A 21,031-nucleotide genomic window follows, 5' to 3' on the forward strand; every position below is an offset into this window, starting at 1 on the left:
CAGGGGAATTGGGCAGACTGGTTAAAAATCTATAGGCTGATCTTCATGGGTCTGGGCTGGAAAACCCTTGACAATCGAACACTCCAGTAAGGATTTGAGCTTGGTTCCTTTCATGGGTGACCGTATTTTTTAATCTCTCTCCCAGAGATGCCAAGATGCCACCGTTGTTAATCATACCTGCAATCACCATGAATCAAGGAATGTACCCGCTCCCTGGCTTGTAAAGGCTGATCTCTTGGATTGTGGCTGCAACTACTTGCTTAGATCCTGACACACCCAGTTGCCTCCCTCAATCCCCGTCATAATTACAAACACAATGTTCCGCCATCCCAGCTTCTCAGTCCTATTTCACTGCTATTTCAAGCACGAGACTAGCAGGAATCTAAGTGTTCTGTCTGGGTGCATTTACTCTGTACTGGTCTGGAAATACTCTCACTAGCCTAAAGTCTTTGGTTTGATGTGAAATTTGATGTGAAATTTGATAATGCATCAATGTCAAAGGACACAAACACTTCTCCATTTCCCAGGTGTATACGGAATATTCCAAAACATTCCACTGGCTTATGGACCTCCAAGGAAAACTATGACCAGGTGGTGACGTAACATGGGGAATCCGAGATGGGGGAAACTCAGTTCGGGTGCTCATTTTAGCCTGGGGAGCACAATAAAGGTAAGATCAGTTTTTATTTTATTTCCGCCTTCCTTCTTGTCCTTCAAGCCTGGGAACTATTTAAATAAAAGTTAAACATATAAGGCTTTGTCAAAGGTTCCTCTTCCAAAATCTCTATTGCAGACAGGGGAGCGCTTCTCCAGAGCCAAGCTAGAGAGCAGTTGAGAGTTTACCAAATGTGCACATGTGCAGCCTTAGCAGCCAGACGCCTGTGGAAACTTAAAGGCAAGGAGCAGGAAATGAAGTGCAAATGGAATTAAGATGTCTGCATCCTGGTGTTGTCTGAGAGAAAGCAGTCAGGCCACTACTATGGGTAGCAGGTGCCTGTGTTAACGTAGCAATGGGAAACTTCAGACTACCTTTCAGCTCCCAAAAGGCTACTGCATCCAGGTAGCATTGGACCCCCATGTTCATCAGTTATTCTGCCGGTTTCTATGGCGACATCCTCCTAGGTATTTGTAAGGTCACAAAGGGAAGAGCTAACCCTCTTACTCCTAGAATAACTAATGTGGTTCTGTTACTTGCTTGATGTAAATGGTCTCAAGTGACAGCAAACTGTACATATAGTCAATTACAACTGCTCAAAGGAAATGATTTGTTGTAACAGCCGCTGTTCAACCTCTGTGACATCAATGTTTCTATGGAAACAGTTGCCCATTGCACTGCTTTGAATTGAGTATTGATCAAACTAGGGCCAACACTATTTCAGAGACTTGCTACTTTACTGTGTGGCAATTTACGATAGGAACTCATAACATCACTGTATATTTCAAGCCCCAAGGAACCAATTTAGCAGACAGTTACAGTGGAATATTAACAGAGGTCAATAATGGAAGTCTGATTATGGTCCTAGAACAATTATTCAGTGCTTTTGTTGTCTGCCCTTTCAACATTGCAGCGGCTATTACGGTTTTCAAATAATAATATTCATGCCTGGAGAAAGTGCTGTGTTCATTCGTCTTCCATTTTAAACTTTATTTTTCATTGTTATGTTATCTATCAATAAAATTATTCAGCTATATTAACCAAGCTGTGACCCCTTAGAAGTAAATAACTATTGATCAAGGAGTAAAGAGCCACTGGTGCACAGCACTGTTTTCCATTAATGATCTTATTGGCCCAGCTGATAAGACGGTTCACTCTCAACCACAGAAGACACAAAAGTAAAGAATAATTCTATGAAAAATAGGGCTCAATTTCCCATCTCTACTGAAGATTGAATTCTCCAGCCTCTTTTGAAGGCATAGTGAAAATAAAAGCAACACCCAGAAGAACTGGTCTATGAGCCCTTCATTCTCTGCAAGATGTTCATTATCAACGTATCTTTTTTCAATTTTCTTTGAAAAAAAGTCTTTGTTATACTGTGTCTAGTTTCTCCTCAAATAAGCAGAGTCAGACAAGTTTATATGGATAAATTATGGATGGTTAAATAAGATAGATAAATAGATGAATAGGTAGAAAGATGCGTATATATCTTTTACATGTATTCATATAAGTGATGCTATATTGGAAAAAATCATAATTTACTAACATCGCTTATCTGAATGAAAATACACAACAATTATTTCTGCTCTTGGATTGATTTTTCAATAACTTCAGTCAGCCAATGCTAGAAAATCATTTGCTTCTTTCCCTTTGAGTCATGGGTCGAAGTCTGCTGCAGTGACATTGACCACGGGACAGTTCTGTCTGTGAGAGAGAAGCTGAAGGTATGAAACTTCAGAAAGCACTTGGTCAACATGGCTACGTGCCTAACAGGGAGGGGGTGGGGGTGTCTGTGAATGAAATGAATATGTGTACTAAGTTTTTATTACAGTAAATGAAAGCTAGGGCTTGGGGAATGGTTTTTGTCAGATAACAACAGATTCACGCATCTGCTTGAAGGAAGCCTTACTCATAAAAGGAAAAGGACATTCTGGAGAGTGAGGAATTGATTTCTAAAATCCTTATCTGGATAGCTCAAAAGTGAACACGGTTTGAAAAAAAAAATCAGTCCAGGGTAAAATCTAAAAACGATTCTAAAATGTCTAGATCTCAGCTGTTAAATGCAAAGTTGAAAAGGAGAAGGTGCTGATGCTGTGACAGAGCCAGTGGATGACGATGAGGTGGTGGCAGATGGGCAGTAAGCTTCACAGTGCTTAGACTGTATCCCACTCTGACATGTCACAGAAGCTGAGGAGCTGAGGCACCGAAGCAGCAGCCTAACCACTTCCCTAGCTTGATCCATAATCCAACTGTGGAGTTCAGCCTTAATAGAAGTCTAGAGTCCTCCAGGGAGTTTTTAAAATTTCTGGTGCCCTGGTCCCACCTAAGAACAAATCCTGTAGTTGAAGGATCCAGGGCAGCCAGAATTAGGAACCAGAAAGAAATGTGCCAATATGGGCATGTGTTTCATTTCTACTTTTAGACAGCTCATAACTTAAACCTTTCTTCCTTAATATGGTCTTGTTACCATAGCACCTGCTAGAGAACTGATAAAGGACTTCCCTTACTGAGGGAAGCATAGACCATCGAAAGGATGCTGTAAGTCCCCATCATGCTGACAGCTAGACTAGACACAGAGGTGGCCCAGCTGTCCCGCAACGTGGCCGTGAACAAATGGGGAGTAGTGTCAGTACTAGAATATGGCTGAATTCTCAAGGTCAGTGCTCTGGAAACTGGTCTGAGCTGCTTCAGACTAGTCCTGCATTCCTAATGCTGCTGTCTAGAGGATGCCATTAAGTCTTAGCAACAACAGCATCTCAGGAGGCAAGAAAGAGTGAGACGCTTTAATAAAATAAGGTTGTTTGGTCTCTGTTCCAAACTGCTTTATAAGGATATCAGCTATACTCTCATAGATGTATATAAGTTGTATTCTTATATATGTACATGTATTATATATAATAGTCAATGTGCATATAGTTGCCAATTAATTATAAGAGATAAATTCAATTTTGAAGCATGATTTAAAGGTATTAAACACCTGAGACAAGTTAGTGATTACTCTCTCACTGGCATTAGTTATTTAACTTCTTCTTCACTTCCTCCAGTCCTGACATCACTTCCTGCATAGGTCTGTCTAAACTCTGTATTTAGCACCAATATGCTTAGAACCACAGGGACTTAGAGACTAATTGAGCCCTCTCATCTGTGGTTCCGCACTCCTGACACCCGAAGTCCTGGCAGCATTTTGCCTAGGGATTACTCTCCTCTAGGCTTTATTGTTTAGTCCACATATTCAGAATTTATTGAATAGGCTTTTTTCTTCATTTATTCTTTTATTCTCAAGGTGGTCACCCTTTTCGGGGTTGGAATATATTCAAGTGACAGATGTCACACTTGTCCTGGGAGTTCTGACTGCTTTCATCTTATGGACCTATTACCAAGACCACCTGCTCCCTCTCCTTACGGTGAGCCACTGTAACCCCAGACTTCTGCTCCCCTTTCTGTGGTTTGGAATCTCTGGTTTGTTTTCACCAGTGAGATGTACATATACTCTTGTCACTGGTATACGTCGAGTTACTTTTCCAACAGGATAATAAAATAGCTCAAACCATTAAGCAGAGCAGCAGAGGAGGAGGCTCAGCAGGAGTCAGTATTAGCTGGATCTCAGTGTGGGAGGTTTAGGTAGCACTCCTAAGACAAGCATATGACCCGAAGATTCCTACACAGTTCACTATCCACTGAGGCAGGCACACCAACTGCCTATCACACTCAGTCTGATGAAGTCCTGAGGAGGCCATTTTGTTGAGTCCAAAACTTTGGGATTTTTTGTCAACCATTTTAGCTGTGAGTTTAGTCTCTAATACTTTTGCCAGCTAAGCAACAGAAAGGCCTGACCAACAGGCCTCAGAGAAGCCCTGAGCATCTGTGGATGGGTCTCAGTGGAGGAAATGCTTAGGAAACATCCTGGAAATTTTAAATGGGGAGAGTTAAAAAAACAAAACAAAACAAAACAAAAAAAAAACGTTTCGTTGAACACAGTATTGTTCATTGAATTTCATTGAACACAGCGTTGTGTTACATAGTGACACTTTGATACAAGTCACCAGTGCCCACTGCCTGTAGCTTTCTCTACCTCCCTCTCCTCCTCTTCCCAGCCTTGAGCCTATATTTCATGTCACATATGCACATATGCTTTTATTCATGGCTACGAAATTTAGGAATGACACATGAGAGAAAACCTTCATTCTGCCATCCTGAACCTGACTAGACTAAATTATTACAAAGGTTTCCTGTTGCATCTGTCTTCCTGCAAACAGCGTAACTCTCTCCTCCTTGTGAGTGAAAATGTCCCACTCCGTACATAAAGCACATTTTGTACCCTCTACTCTGATGTTGGACTCCTACACTGGTTCTACCGCTCTTGTGTCTAATGAAACAATAAACAACCATTAGCAAGCACATGTGATGTGAGTCAGAACCTTTGGGGCAAACAGGAGTGGTAAACTTGGGTCACATCAAAGAGCCATTGTTGGGGGTTTTAAGAAACTTTAAAATGAGATGCATTTTTATTGTTGCCATCACCAAGAATGAGAGAAGTGTGACATGCAGTCAACTGGAGACAGTGATGCCAGACATCTGCCAACCATGAGGGGGCTCTGTTTAATGAAGACTTGCCTCCACATCAATGAGGATGTGCCCTGGAATTTCATCAAGTGAGCATAACAACAAAAGGCATACTGATGGCATCTTAGCTTCTGACCTGCCTCTGTTCTACACATCACCACAACTTATGTGTTGCGCATTTCCAATAACTACTAAATTTTCTGGAAATTAAACTACTGTGAAAATGGTAGTAAGTTGAGTTTTGTTTTGTTTAGAACTTTTTTTTAAAAAAAATACAATTTGTTTCTAGATATTCATCATTTCGAACATGGCAAGGCCACTTCTGGCCCATGAGTTACCAATGAAGATAACCTCTCTGGTCTAAAGTCAAAGGTCCTAAATCTCTGAACACTCTCCATGTTTGTAAGCACCTGACTATAGATACATATTATGTCCATTTCAAGCCTTTACATGTTGAAGTTTGTTATAACTGAACTGCTTTTACCTTATACTCATTCATAAGGCAGGTAAAGCAATATACAAAGTATGTATAGATTTTCATTGTCTATAAAGGAGCATTATTAAAATTCTGGCTTTTAAAATGGTGTAAATGGGTGATTGACATTACAAAGACATCTTCCTGTACCTTAAAGTGGAATGTTGAACCCTGTGTGGTAAGCCAGGCTAGTCTGAGTCAGTGTTCCACTGGCTGTGTCTCTATAAAATATTTGTAGTTTCTGGGTTTAAAAAAAATCCTTGAGCTTTCTTTCTTTCAATATATAGCTCATAAAAATAAGGAATATGATTTTGCTATATTTCTTGGAAAATACTCTTATTTTCCAATCAGGGCATGACAACTGAACAACCGAGCTCACTTGTGTAAACCCCTAGCCAATTTTCATATCACCCCCATTTTTCTCAGTGAAGGAAGCTAAGTGATAAGATGAAGTAAGACCTGGACCCAAAACCCACTTCTGCTTCCCACAAGTCACCTGACCCCTTACCTCTGACCCATGGTAACAGAAAGCTTTGCAAAGTCCCTTCCCCTAGTAAAGACATTGTGAATGCACCGCCTCCCTTCCTATGGGCTGGGAAGGTTCTATGAGGTCTTCTACCTGAAAGAGATTTGTGAGTTCAGAATGTAGTTTAACTTGATGTGTCATTGATTTCTGCCTCCCCCACCCCATGAGCTGCCTACATTCCCAGATAAAAGAGCAGCACATGGGATTTTCAGTCTCTTAAGAGTATGTCTGCAGCAGACCTGTTTTGGACAGACCTATACAGAAAGAGAGGACTAACTTTAGTAACATCACTTGGTGTGCTGTGGTGAGCAATTGATGAATCCCCAAACTTCACATCCCTGTCTCCACTCCATTCCATATGAGAGCATGCTGAGAACAGGCTGTGTGCTTGAACCTCTGAGCTTGTAAACTTGAATTAATGGATCCTATCCTGATAATTAGCAGTGAATGAGAAATGAGAGTACTTGGCACTTGGTGACTGCTATGACTATTTTACAGAGAAAGTGAAACAGAATTTTGGGAATCCTTTCTGGTCTATTGCTGGCTATTTAGGAAGACTTGGAATACAATTTAACCTTGTGACCCTACTATGCCAGAAGCCCCTTCCAAGAACCTCAGTGAGGTTACAGAGATGATGCCTTCATCCTCATTCTGTAGGTGAGACAAAGCAAGCAACTGTATTAGCTGGTATTACATTAGACCAGAATAGAAAATGGGGCATCTGATGACTGTAAGTCTTGTGTTTGTATCTGCTTTGTAACCCCCTGCAAAGCACAGCAAGTAACCTCTGGAGATTAGCCCTAAGCTCCACATAGTAACAAAATTCTAGTGCTGGAGAGAAACACAGAGAGATGTCCCTATCTGCTTTGGGATATGTGTGATGGCTAAGGTCATCCAGAGAAATTATTTTAAATGTGCATATGCATGTGTTTAATGTGTGTGTGTGTGCTGTTGTGTGTGCCATATGTGTGCAGGTATCTGTGGAGATCAGAAGAGGACATTAGATCTCCTGAGGTTAGAGTTGCAGGCAGTTGTGAGCCACCTCATGTGGATGCTGGGAATCGAACTTTTGTCCTCTGGAAAGACAGGAAGTACTCTTAACTCCTCAACCAAGTCTCCAATATTTTCTAGAGAAATTTTAAGCACGTATATAGTCCCCAGACCTTGGGGCAAATTGCTTTACAGTGCTGAATTTTGGTTTAAAAGAGAAAGCAGGAAGTATCCATGGCAAGAAGGGTAGTGGCTGCATCCTCTCCCAGGTCTTACAGTACCATCAGCCATAAATGATCAAACTTGGAGCCATATTGCAAGTTCCCCAAAGCCTGGGGATGCAGCTTAATTGATAGCACACTTGCTTAGCATGCACAGAAGGTCTGCATAAACCAGAAGTAGTGGTATATACCTATGATTCCAGCACTCGGAATACAGAAGCAGAAAGATCAAAAGCTCTTGGCCATCTTCAGTTATATAGGAAGTCTGAGGCCTTAGGCCAACCTGGGATATCCTGTTTTAAAAACACATAGTCCCCTAAAGTCGAATTTATCCTAGATAAGGTTTAAAGGAGTTCTGCTTAGCAAGAAGAACAAGAATCTTACTGTTTTTGATTAACTAAAGTTTGGCACATCAAGGGACAGAGTAAGAATGGGGAAAGAATCAGCAGCCTCATGTGGCAGAGATACCTAAGTCTCCTGCTGATGCTCAACGTTTCCAAACCTGACCTCCTCGGAAAAATAGAAGGTTGAGAGCCTGTGGACAAGGACTGAGCCACTCTGTGTACATACGTGGTAGGGAGAGCTCTTGGGAGTGAGGGATAAGGATAGGACCTCAGAGGCAGATCAGGGCCTTTTCTCAAACACAGAGTTGTGGAGAAGGAAGCACCTCAGCTTTGTTTCAATTCACAATGATTTTCCCACAGAAACTCACTACTTCCTATATTTCAACCTCAATTTCAAGACATCAAAAACACTGGGTTGTATGTGTAGTAGGAGGGGTTTCTTCTTCAGGGTAGAACTTCAGATTCACATGAGGAAAATGGGAAGCCCTGCAAAACATATGTCATAGTCACTTGACAGTAGATTTGTTATGCCATAAGATGCTATGTGTACATTGTATTATACCACACATGTTATGTGGTATAGTATGAAATGTGTGGAAATTAACCTCAATCGCCAACTTGATGGCGTCTGGAGTCAACAAGAAGACACAGTCTAAGAAGGCATGTCTAAGGGAAGACCCTCCCATAAAGTGGTTAGTACCTTCCATGGGTGGCTTAGCTATAGAGTGGTGTGAGGGAGAGCATGTCACCTGTCTGCTTTCTGGTCCTGTTTAGCCTGCTCCTTTTGCTCCCTGCTGACATGAGACTCCAGCTTCTTGGGTCTTGCCACATGTACTGAATATTGAAGACAATCCCAGAGTCTCCCAAGCCTTCCAAGTCTCATGGACAACTGAGGCATCCAGTTCCACAGGCTGAGTAGCTACGGAGTTCTGTCACTTCAGTAAGCAGATAGCCATTGTTGAACTATCCAACACTGTTGCTTCTGTTTCTCTAGAGAACCCTGGGCCAATAAGGTACAGCATGTACGGAACAGTGTGGGATGGTGTTCACAGTACAGTTGTGCATGTAATATGTATGATTAGATTAGAAACCTTAGAGAGCCCTGCCTAGTAAGGAATAGCATGTGTAGAATAGTGAAGAGCAGAATGCACAGTACAGTATGCACATGTAATATGTATAAATAAATGTAAAACCTTAGAGAACCCTGCCTAATAAGGTATTGTGTGTACAGACTAGTCCAGAATGGTATGTACAACACAGTGTGTGTGTGTGTGTGTGTGTGTGTGTGTATCTATACACATATACACACATAAGTACATATGCACTCATATATTAGGAACCTTCGTCTCCTATTAGGCCATATCTGTGAGGAAGAGACAGGAACATTCTATCTTCAAACCCTCATCCTGCTCCCTGCCTTTCCTTCACTTTGGTGTCTCCAGATCTCATTAGGAAACTGACTGACTGACTGCTCAGGGTGCAGCACTGGGTTTCTCATTATTTATTTGGTTCTCAAACACAAAAGCACAGACCCAGATCTGGGAATGGCACTCTAAGCTCCCTTTAATACAAAGATAAAGCTTGATATTTCCATAAGGCCACAAAGAAAGGCCCTGCGTCTGACTTGGCTATTCCCACGAGCTCTCTGCAGAAGTCAGAGGTAAGAAAAGCTGTATTTCCCAGTGTGGACACAGCAAACACCTTTATTACTGAAAGAGGATGTTTTTATTTGCACTGCATCGTGCCCATAAATTCCATCCACTCAGCAAGTCAAATTATTGCTGGCCTCCAAAATACATTAAGTTTGGGTTTAAATCAGTCACTTTTAAAGATATACTGCAACCCACTTCCTGGCCATATTTGTAATATATTCACGGCACAAATGTTCTTTAAAATGCATGGTTTGTGGAGTTGTCTTCCTTCAGTCAGCCATGGGAAGATATAAGGAAGAGAAGCTCTCGTTTGCAGTTTCTTTGTGTGTGATTGTTCATGATTGCTGCCGACAAGGCTAATGGCTGACAGATGCTTTCGGGCTATGAAGAGAAAGAGCCCTCTGATTCTAAGTCAAATTAGGATTAGTGAGATCATAGCAAACAAAAAAGAGAAAAAATATTGGACCCTGAGTAGTTTCTGTTAGAATTTGGTGGCAGTAGACAGACTTTCCCAGATAATGGCTGGGAGCAAAACGACAGGAATTATTTTGGATGCTTAATGGTATATGGCAGGATTAAGATGTGGCTAATGGAGACACTCACAATTCCTTCCCCTTGCTTTCTCTTCCTATTTTACAAAGCTACACATTTGTGCTCTTCATCAATTGTCATTCAACGGATTTCAACACAGCACAGAGATTTGGGGGTTGTGTGACAGCTAGGCTGATTATCATTTAAGTAGCTGAGAAAAGGAGATGTTGGGAAATGAAGCCAGATTTCCATTGCTCCCTTGGGTAAGAAGTCTGGCTTTCTCTGAACTCCCCTGCAGAATGCGCAGTGTGTCAAAGATGTACATAGCAGTCACCAAGAAAGAAGAGACCCATCATTCTACACATCCGAAGCACCACCTTTAAAATAAGGTACAGGCCATTTACATCTTCCCAGAAATCAAGTCCATAGTTTTCCTGTGCAACGCTACCCGGGAGGCACTTTCCCATCTATGCATATAAGCATGCCTTAATAAATCTCCAACCACTATTAAGGGATGGAATTTCATACCAAGTCAGGGCCAGTTGATACCTAGACTGTTTATGTTCCATGATAATCATAGTATTTCTGAATAGATCTAAAGACAGATATATTTAATTTCAAGACATAACAATTTAAATAGCAATTGCCATCTTGAGCACTTGCATGCTGAGGACCCACTGAACACTCGAAGATTAGAATTTCCTTGATCTTCCTATCAACCTGAGGTCAAGCACTTTCTTCTATCTAGTGAGAAAACCAAGAGTCTCAGTTTTATCCTCCCCACAGTTTCATTACCCACTTCTTTTGTGTGCGGGGTTGATTTTCATTATGTGTGGGTAACATGCAGGTGACTGTTGATGCAGGGAGAGGCCAAAAGCATCCACTTCTTGAAGGTGGAATTATACGCTGTTGAGAGCTGCCAGACATGGGTGTTGAGAACAGAACCCAGGACCTACGCAAGAGCAGTAAGTGTTTTTAGCTGCTGAGCCATCAACAGCCCAACTGCTGATCTTTACTGGCTTCTCTCACCACAGTTACTGAGTCCTGAGAACCATTTCTGCTGAGGCAATGTTTATCAACTTGTAAGAGCTATCTGATAAGTCTTTAGGAAAATTACAATGTTGCGATATTATCAGTTTAAAATTGTCTGTGATTGGAGTATTTCCTCCATGGGAATTACCAAGTATTATAAATTGAAACACATGTATGTATGTATGTATGTATGTATGTATGTATGTATTGAGAAAAAGACTAAATACAGAGTTTTAAACATTTACAAATGTGCCACTCTGAGGCTAGAAAGATGGTTCAGCACATAAGAGCACTTGTTGCTTTTCCAGAAGGTCCAAGCTTCATCTCCCAGCACCCACATAATGGCTTCCAACCATCTATAACTCCAGTTCCAGAGGACCTGACACTGTCTGCTAGCCTCTCTGAGCAGTGTACACACACGGTGCCTAGACATACATGCAGGCAAAGCACTCGTCCACATGAAATTAAAATAAACATTACCATATGCTGCTGTGAAGGACAAACATTTCTAAGTATCATAGAATTATTCTTTCTTCACCTCTCTATTATTTCCAAATCATAGCCAAGGATAAGTTTGCAATGAAACAGACAAAGTCTCCTTTTGATGTTGATGCCGTGCTGGGTGTGGGCTTCTCTAGCACTGTCTGGGCCTCTGAGCCCTGTTTGTCTTGATGTTGCCCTTTCTCCCACTTTCCTGTGTGCCTCAAGGTGAGAAGCAAGACAGACTGAAACATTTAATAGTCATTCTGATTTCATTTTTTTTAAGTCTACAAACCAAAATCAGTTCATGTATCTCAAGATTAATGACCTTAACCTAAGGTAGCAATTAGCCCTTGTACTAGGTGAACATAAAGTAAAGCCAAAGGAAAGTTACATTCTGAAAACAGAGGATATTCCTTTATAACCACAGCCACATCGCCATTGGGGTGGGGGTGGGGGGGGGCATGCTCAATATCTATTTGCCTGTTTTACATGTTGCACGTGGGTGTGCACCTGCGTGTGTGTGTGTGTGTGTGTGTGTGTGTGTGTGTGTGTGTATTGGATGTCTCAGCACAACTTTCAGGAGTCTGTTCTCATGTGTGTTCTCTAACGCACATGTTGGATCACAAGACAACTTTTCAGGAACCCGTTCTCCTCCCTCCACTATGTAGGCTTCAGGGACTGAACTGAAGCTCTGGCTTGGCATCCAGTGCCTTTACCCACTGAGCCATCTCACTGGTCCAATATATTTTACTATTACACAATTAACATTTATTGAGTGTTAATAGTGAGCTTATATATAACACAGAGACCATTACTGTACCTGGATTCCTGGCAGATTGTAGGCACAGCATGTTTTTGATATCTTGGATGGCACCAAGCTCTCTATAATTTCCCAATGAAGTCAGTTGCTACTAATTTCCTGAACATCTGTTCGTCAATTTCATTAAATGGCTAATGAATCCAGACATATAAGGTTCATAAAGATATTTATATCTGACATTAACAAAATGGCACTCCTGCTTTGTTCCTCTACGTGACATCCTTAAGACAATCAGGTTTGTGTCACTGCCTGGAGCCTGAGAAATATCACTACCTTCGTTTTCTTCCCATGGAACTGAGCCTCCAAGTGACCAGTGAATGAAGAACAGAGCTTGGTAGGTTGAAGCAAGGGTTCAGTCTAAAGTGGAAGATGTCCATAGCCCACAAAAAAAAAAAAAATTACACTAAAGTCTGCAGAAACACGCAAGTGCAGGTTTTTGTGTGCATGGAGTTCCAGCTCCTTTGTGCAAACATCAAACATGACCTCTGGATTTATGACAAGTGTGTGTTTTATCTTCCAAGAAACAGCTGCCTGTCTTCCAAAATAGATCACTCTGTTTCTCACAGCAGTGATTTTTTTTTTCTTCATGAACCAATGCTTAAGGCAATGAAGACACTCTGGATGACGCCACAGTGGCAGAGATGAGTCCCTATAAATCTGTCTGACTGGCACTGGAGGATCAAACAGGAAGGTAGAGGGAAGATGAAGGTGGGGGAGGGATGGAGAAGGACAACTAAAACTGAGGACCATATGATGTAACATATGGAAACTCCATACAGTAGAAGCTTCCTAAAATATATACATATTTGAAGGTGCTCTAAATAGAATCATCAAATAATTCGAGAGCCGGGCGTGGTGGCGCACGCCTTTAATCCCAGGACTCTGGAGGCAGAGGCAGGCAGATTTCTGAGTTCGAGGCCAGCCTGGTCTACAAAGTGAGTTCCAGGACAGCCAGGCCTATACAGAGAAACCCTGTCTTGAAAAACCAAAAAAAAAAAAAAAAAAAAAAGAGGCCCAACTGGACATCTCTTACCACCAAACAAACCCTCCAGTTCCAGGAATGGATTACATCTAATTGAGTTCTTGGCTGAATGGGTCCTATGGGAAGCCCAAAACATCCCAGACTATTGACAGTGCTACTGGTTGCTCTCTACAAACTGATGGTAAAGCCCTATTGCTAAAGACCACACCTATACAACTCACTGAACATGAAGAAGTGCACAGAGCCTTCACTTCTACTGACTAGTGTTCATGCCACTGGAAGGTCCTCTGCATGCCACCCCAGGAGAAAGGTCAACACCAACCCAACCACAAACCCTTCTATGTACAGTGATGACTTGCCTGCAAGACGAGCTAATGCAATAATGGCTCAAAGCTTGTAGGACTAACCAACCAATATCTAATTGGGTTTAAAGTCCACTCCATGAGATGGAATCCATCCCCGACACTACCCACATGGCCAAGAACCTGAAACTAGATAGGCCAGGGACGTAGAGGAAAACCAAATACTACTGTTCTACTAAAGGGACATTATTAATTATGTCAATAATTAATTTTTAATAATTTCATTAACAATGAAATTATTCCTAACAACATTCTCCTGTATACAAAGATCGGTGTCTTGCTCTGCCACCTTTAGTGAAGCTTCCTCCCGCAGTAGATTGTAACTAATGCAGAGTCCCTTGGCAGGTCAATATGCAGAGAGTGAGAGACCATGGAATACTCAGCCCTAAATAGGATGTCTCCACCAATTCCCTCCCCTCAGGGCTCAGGGAATCCAGCTGAAGAGTAAGTGGAAAGGTTTTAAAAGCCAGAGGAGATGGAGGACACAAAGAAAACAAGGACTTCTAAACACAGCAGGACTGGTGCTCACATGAACACATGAAGACTGTGGAGAATGCACAGGTCCTCCACAGGTCACAGGGGTCCCAGTGCTGAGAAGGGAAGTAGACACAGTCCATACCCCTAACCCAGAACCTATCTCCAATTGATAACTGCTCACAAACGGAAACTTGGCTTTTTCCAACAGAGTTGAAGCCAGGACTCATGCCCAGCAATAAGTGGCCAGCATAAAATGAACTTCATGGCACTTTTGGAGGTTCTTTGCCTCATGATGCAGCAATTTCCTTTGTGTATATATTATGGCTTCTGGTTTTGTGTTTTTGTAAGATTTCTGTGTGTGTGAATAGGTGTGTCCCTGTGTTTGTGTGAATTTCCTGGGCTCTTTCTTTGTCTCTTTTTCTTCTGTTTGTCTGTTTGTGTTTATCAAATTTTATATCATCACTATTCTTATTATTATTATAGCTGGGTTTTTTTTGTATCCTAATGAGAAAGAGAAGAATGGGTGTGAATTTGCGTAGATGGGGAAGTAGGGAGGACATGAAAGGAGTTGGGAAAGTGGAAACCATTATGAGAATATGTTGTATTAAAATCTATTTTCAATTTTTTAAAAAACTGAAATAGAACTTTAGTAAATTGAAAAAAATAAAAATAAATCTGTCCATGTTTATAGCATGTCTGACAACAGGAGCCATCCCTAACAAACTGTGGCTGCTGACCTATGGTAATGTGTCCAGGTAGGCTCAGTGACAGTAACAGTAACAGATGTTCCACTCTGGTAGAGGATGCTGATGATAGAGAAGATTGTATGTGACAACAGAGGATATATGGGCAATGCTGTACCTTCTTATTAATTTTGCTATGAATCTAAAGCTTCTGTCTAAAAAAAAAACAATAAATTAAATCCTTTTAAAAACACATATTCTATTAGCAACAATAATTCTCAACAAATATAAACTGAAGGTTCACCAAGAGTCAAGTTTTAGGTTCAGGCCAAGTCCATGACTAAAAATTAGTAATAACAAAATTCTATTCTTAGATGTTAGACAATTCTAGAGACAAACTGGAAAGACACAACTGGGCACGAACTCTGAGTTCAGAGTTAAGCACTTAAGTCAGATACTTGCTGGCAGGAAACTTTGAACAAGTCTGAGTCCAGTTGTCTCAAACATAGACAGCACATGGTGTGGAGTGTACTTCCTACAACTCCCAACTCTAAAACTTCCATGGCTTTTCCTATTGAGGGGGAAAAATATGAGGCTAGTAAGAGATGCTCATCCGCACTTTTGAATCAGAAGCTTAGAATCAATCATTCCTGTTACATTTGCACCGTTTAAGGAATGGATTTCTGAATTAGAGGCCTGGAAAAAGAATCATTTAACCCCATGCCCTCTCCTCTTCCCATTGAAAATCAAACAGAGTACGTTTGGTCAAGAAAAGTGGGGTCTCAGAGAATCCAGAGCTCCGAAACATCATTCCTAGGACTGTCTGGGGAATAGGGTTCAGGCATTAGAATTTGGAATTGCAGAAAGGGATGAAAACTCATGTTTTACCTAATGCAGGGCACCCCCTGTATTTATCCCAGCTCATCCAAAAGACCTCTGGGGGTGGGATTTCATGCATAAGTTTTCTTGGAGAGACGTATATGCAGCCATCTAGTCATCCTAGACTGGGCATAAACTACAAGCCAAAGAAACACTTCCATCTCCATCAAGTTGAGCAAACCAGTATGTGTATGGAAGTTACCAGAAGCATGGGTGAAAGTCTGTTTACAGGAACCCAGGTGACTCATGGAGAGTTGTTTCGACACAGCAGCCCACACCACATTTGAGTGATGGTTCCCCAAAGCTCCAACAGTGCAGTTCCCTGCACAGCTTGCGTGCTGCCCACCCCAGTCTCCTCTCCCGGCCTCAGAGGTGGGCCTTGGGAGTCTTGTAATTTCCTGTACCCATTGAACTTTGAAAACTCCCTTAGGTTCTTGAGTCTTAGGAGCCTCCCTCCTCCTAGAGGTTTTCCAATTTGAAAAAAATAGCTACACAATATAAAGCAGTCTCCATCATCAGAGCTGTGGACATTCGACATTGACTGCCCATCCTGTTTAGCACCGCACTTTCAAAATGTGTTCTTCAGCTATCATTCCAGTAAGCTAGGGAATGCAGAATTCCTGGCCCTTATTTGATTATGCATTCCTCCAGAGCCACTGTCCTGTCTTGTCTTTGCCCTGGAGTGTCCTACAATACCCTGCTGAGTCATTCAGAGTAGACTTTGTGCTTCGGCCTCTTCATTCATAGAATGCAATACCCACATCTTTTACTTTATAGGTCTATTTTGAGGCAAAAATGGGGTTATGGGGAGCAAATTATGTCTGGTTCAATAAATATCACATAGCACATTTTATTAATATAAATAACATTGTGTCAGGGCAAAGATAAGAATATATGGCTAGAAACTAGAAACTCTGGAATCTGGTCCCATCTCCACAATTAGTAATCCTGTGACTTTAAGAAAGACAGTAAAAAGCTCTTCTCTAGGAGCAGAGCTTGGTGGTGAAGTGCTTACCCAGCATGTACAGAGCTCTGGATTAGTTTCAAGCATGGAAGAAAAGAAAGGAAAAAAAAAACCAGTTATATTTATGTTTTAGGAGCCTCAAATTTTTCAACCAGTAAATCAAATTTCATTGCCAACTTCTTGTCACTGTAAAGATCATAAATAATATCCTTGAAGCACTGCAAGACTGTACCATCCTTTGGCACTCAGAGAATGCAGTTTGATTTGAGAATTATGTCCTTATGGACAGCTTACTTCCTTCCCTGTGTGTCTCAAAGGGCACCTGCCTACATCTGCAGCTGGTCTTTGGCTACTTTGTGAGTTCTTTCTCCCACCCTTCTCCACTCTTTCAACCTCCTAACACTAGATCAGAGAGAAAAGGTGAAAGAAAGGAAAGGGATCGATATTATCATAAAATGTCTTCCTGCTGATTAAGGGCATGGAGTTCTTTGTTGGTGATGGTAGTGGTGGTGGTGGTTTGGTTTGGTTTGGTTTGGTTTGGGGTTTTTTTTTGATTCATTAAATTTATTTTCAAGATCATAAATCGTTTCTTGCACAAGAGCACTCCATTCTGCACACTGCTCTGAACAAATGCCAGGGACATGTGGGCTATTACTTTCCTCCTCCCCTTCACAATAATTACACGGGAAAAATTTAAAACCACCAACAATGACAAAAAAATAAAAGTCATTCACTCTGCTGCTGTTTCAAAGTTTCAATGTTAGTTTTTGCATGCCTTCCCCCCAACCCTATATATATATTCCAAAGAAACTAAATCTCCAAAATTGTCGCCACATACATCGTGTGGACTTAGGGGCAAATGGGGGTTCTCTGAGTCTTCAGTATTTCCAACAATTGTTTTATTTCTAGGAAACTCATAGCTCTCTGGCTGTCTAGGATGGTGGTCCAGGTGTCTCTGCTAAAAGACTATACCCGTATCTTAACCACTTAACTTCTCAAGTAATGGAATTTAGTATCTAAAAAGAGTATCTATACCAGTAGATCAACCACACTAACAGATCTCTCAGCCACTTGACTGTTTTGATTAATACAAACAACCGCGTACCGAACAGGGTACGTTCTTGACCAAACGTACCCTGTTTGATTTCCAATGGGAAGAGAGGGGGACATGGAGTTAACTGACTCTTTCCCCAGGCCTCTGATTCAGAAGGCCATACCATAAATGGTGCAAATGTAACAGGAATGATTGATTCTAAGCTTAGATTAGAAAGTGTGGGTGAACACCTATTACCACCCTCATATTTTTCCCCTCAATAGGAAAAGCCTTGGAAGTCTTACAGTTGGGAGATGCAGGAAGTCCACTCCACACCTTTGCCAGTACCTGTAAGCAGAAGGAAAACACAGAGTCAGAAAGCACTGGACTACTTAGAGCTCTCCCAGATGCATCCCTTAAGGACAGGCTTTCCCCAGCCTGGGCACAGAGGAGCCTCAACTCAAGCACAATGTAAGGATTCCTGGCCAGGTGCAGGGAAGAACAATGCGTCATCAAGTAAATTGCAGGTGTGGTGTTCCGAGTTCCTATGGATAACTTCCTCCCCTCCCTGCAAGCGAAACACCCATTTTCTCCATGCAGCTTTAACATAGGTATGTGGTGGTCTCGTGCCAGAGGCACATCAGGAACGCAACTAACACGTAGCCACTTATGAAGTAGTTATTTAACTTGTGCAAGGGGGCTATAAAAATGAATGGCATGGCATGGCTATTCGGTATTATTTGAAGAACTTACCTTTAGAACTGTGAAGACGGGATATTGGCTGCTATATAATGTTTCCATTAGTGTTACTTTTGGGGAAAAATAAGTATTATTTGAGAAGTAACATGGTTAAGATACTGAGAATTTAGTATTCTTGTCTTTGAAGACAGTGAAAGGCGAAAGATCATTTGGAAAAATGCCTTGACATTTTGATACGCTCCCACTCATTGCTCTGGTAAAAATGAGAAATATACAAGTGTATTTTTACCTGGCATAACAAAACAACCCAATAAAAGGTGAAGTACACAGTCTTTATGATATTCTTGGAATGACTCTGCTTTTATAGAGAATATTCATGCTAGCAACAGCTGTAAAAAATATGGAAATGTAAAAGAAGAGAGATTAAATGTGGAATTTATCTACAGGCCCCAGAACATTAAACCCTTAACACCTTCAAAATATGACAGTCACTCTGAGCCTCCACATTAGAACCATGGAGAGGATTTTAGTGGTAATCTGAGCCTTTACTTCTAAGATTTGACTTTTTGTTGTCTTGGGACTTTTTATGTACTTTCTTGATTTGCTTAGTTGCATCAGTTTGTCAGTATAAACCCCATAAGGTAAAAAAAAAAAATCTGAAATCTGTGTTGCTAGGCAAATCCATCCTGACTTTACACAGAAATGGACACTGTTCCTTGTTCCTACTCCCTCCCCCTCCTACAGACCTGAGGCTGAGTGACAGCAGCAGAGCACGTCTGTGGAACCATGTGATGCCAAGTTTTAAATGCTCTGCCCATGAACATGTGGGGGCCTGAGTTGATCTGGAATCTGCAAGCTGTTAGGCAGCAAGACTTACATTCCTCCATCTGTTGCCTATGACCACCTCCTAAATAAAGTGCCCACTGACATGCTGTGCCTCTGTAAAAGGTAGAAGGAAACGGTAAGGCCACTCCAGGAGGTATCATTTCCTCAAGGATTGAGGTTGGGACCATGGTCCAGAGAGATTCTGATGAGTAAAACTGCAGCTGTCAGTAGGCAGTAAAGGGAGCCCAATGCCTGGATCAAGTAGATGGGAGAGGATGGATGCAAGATGGAGCTTAACCCAGGGTCCACGCCTGAGAGAAGGACAAAGTGCAAAGGTCTGGGAAAAGGTCCTGAGGTATGGGGGTGCAACAGGGAGAAGGAGGGCAACAGCCAGCGGCAAGGCACCATTCGTAAGCCTGCCTTCTTCCTCTCTTCCATGGGAATCTTTGGAGTAGCATCTACATCTCACATGTATGCTCAGCCGATAAAGGCAACCTGGCAAGTAATTTATAAAATGACAGGTCCCTAAGGAATTCCAATTTAAATGGTTTCTGGCTAACAGTCCTGCTAGTCTTTCCCACACCACCACCAAGTTGCTCTCTCTCTCTCTCCCTCTCCCTCTCCCTCTCCCTCTCCCTCTCCCTCTCCCTCTCCCTCTCCCTCTCCCTCTCTCTCTCTCTCTCTCCCTCTCTCTCTCTGGCAAAATTTTCCATTGCCCCCCAAAGTTAAAGCTAACAGTTGACCTTACCACTAACTGTAAGGCCAATGGACCTAAACTTCTTTAAAAGGCAATTAGTGGCTCACCTGTGCATACCAACAGACCCAGAGAGAAAGCCCAGCTGACTGAAGGGAGAAAGGCTTGTTACTCCATCCCCACTGCCTGCCACCTGGCTTGTTAAGTTAGCCAGCCATTTCTCCTCCACACAAGTGCCGCTTTCTATGTCTGAGTGGTATTTTCCTTCCATACAGAATCCTTCAGCAGGCTGTGTGCTGGTTGGTTGGTTGCTTGGTTGGTTGCTTGGTTGGTTGTCGATGCTTATAAAGTCAGACTCTACTGCTGCCAAGAAAAGAACTTGTCAGCAAGAAGGAATGACAGGCAGGCAGGCATTGGGGGTGCCACAAAGGCACACTGTGAAGAAAGTATGATGAAAGGAAAGAGAAAACAGATATCCCCTGGCAAGCACATCCACTAAATATTCCAGCTTGCAGGCTAGTGAAGTGACAGCAGGAAAGAGCTGTTGTCATAGCAGCACATCAGTCACCTAAGACCATTGAAGCACACAGACATTTAATGACCATCTATAACAATAGCAAAATTACAGTTATGAAGTTGCAATGAAAATAATGTTATGGTTGGGGGTCACCACAACATGAGGAACTCTGCTAAGCTTTAGAAAGGCTGAAAACCACTGACTCAAAGAAAGAAAGTAGATCAAACTTTAGAAATAAGATAAGAGCTCTGGGCATCAGTTTGCCTTTCAGATGTAGTTCTGCAGAGAGAATCCAGTGAGAATTTCATAGGAGCTGATGGAGAGGCCAGGTATGGAGAGATGCAAAGAAGACAGGCAAGACCAACAAGTGACAAAGCCGCCTCGGACAGAAGACACAGTCCTCCGGGCTGAGAGGGGTTGGAGCTAAACAACACACAAATCAAGCCACTCTGCTTCCGAAGACCTGGCAATGAGCAATGAGAAGAAGTTTCACATTTTAATATCACATTAAATAATTCTTTCCAAACTTCCTTGAGGAAAAAAAAAAAAAAACATGTGTCAGAACTGTCTGCGTAAAATAAAGGTGTTATATAAAAAAGTAATAGCCACAATACGTTCAAGTTA

General features: G+C 41.8%; 2 long non-coding RNA genes across 4 annotated transcripts in view; one reads left to right on the plus strand and one right to left on the minus strand.

Moving 5' to 3' along the window:
* Window positions 1-20,151, minus strand: part of Gm39857 — a 102,085-nt gene extending 81,934 nt beyond the window's left edge. For all 3 annotated transcript variants that reach the window (XR_866459.3, XR_866461.1, XR_866460.1), the window contains exons 1-3: window positions 20,001-20,151; window positions 17,978-18,020; window positions 16,691-16,707 (exon numbers count right to left, since the gene is read on the minus strand). This is a non-coding gene — a long non-coding RNA (predicted gene, 39857). The remainder of the gene's footprint in view (window positions 1-16,690; window positions 16,708-17,977; window positions 18,021-20,000) is intronic.
* On the plus strand, window positions 581-5,391 carry Gm39856. Its single transcript, XR_866458.3, has 3 exons — window positions 581-670; window positions 3,939-4,059; window positions 5,181-5,391. It is a non-coding gene; the product is annotated as a predicted gene, 39856 (long non-coding RNA).
* Window positions 20,152-21,031: the final 880 nt, after the last annotated feature.

This window comes from Mus musculus, chromosome 2, assembly GCF_000001635.26.
Source record: "Mus musculus strain C57BL/6J chromosome 2, GRCm38.p6 C57BL/6J".
Classification (NCBI taxonomy): Eukaryota; Metazoa; Chordata; class Mammalia; order Rodentia; family Muridae; genus Mus; species Mus musculus.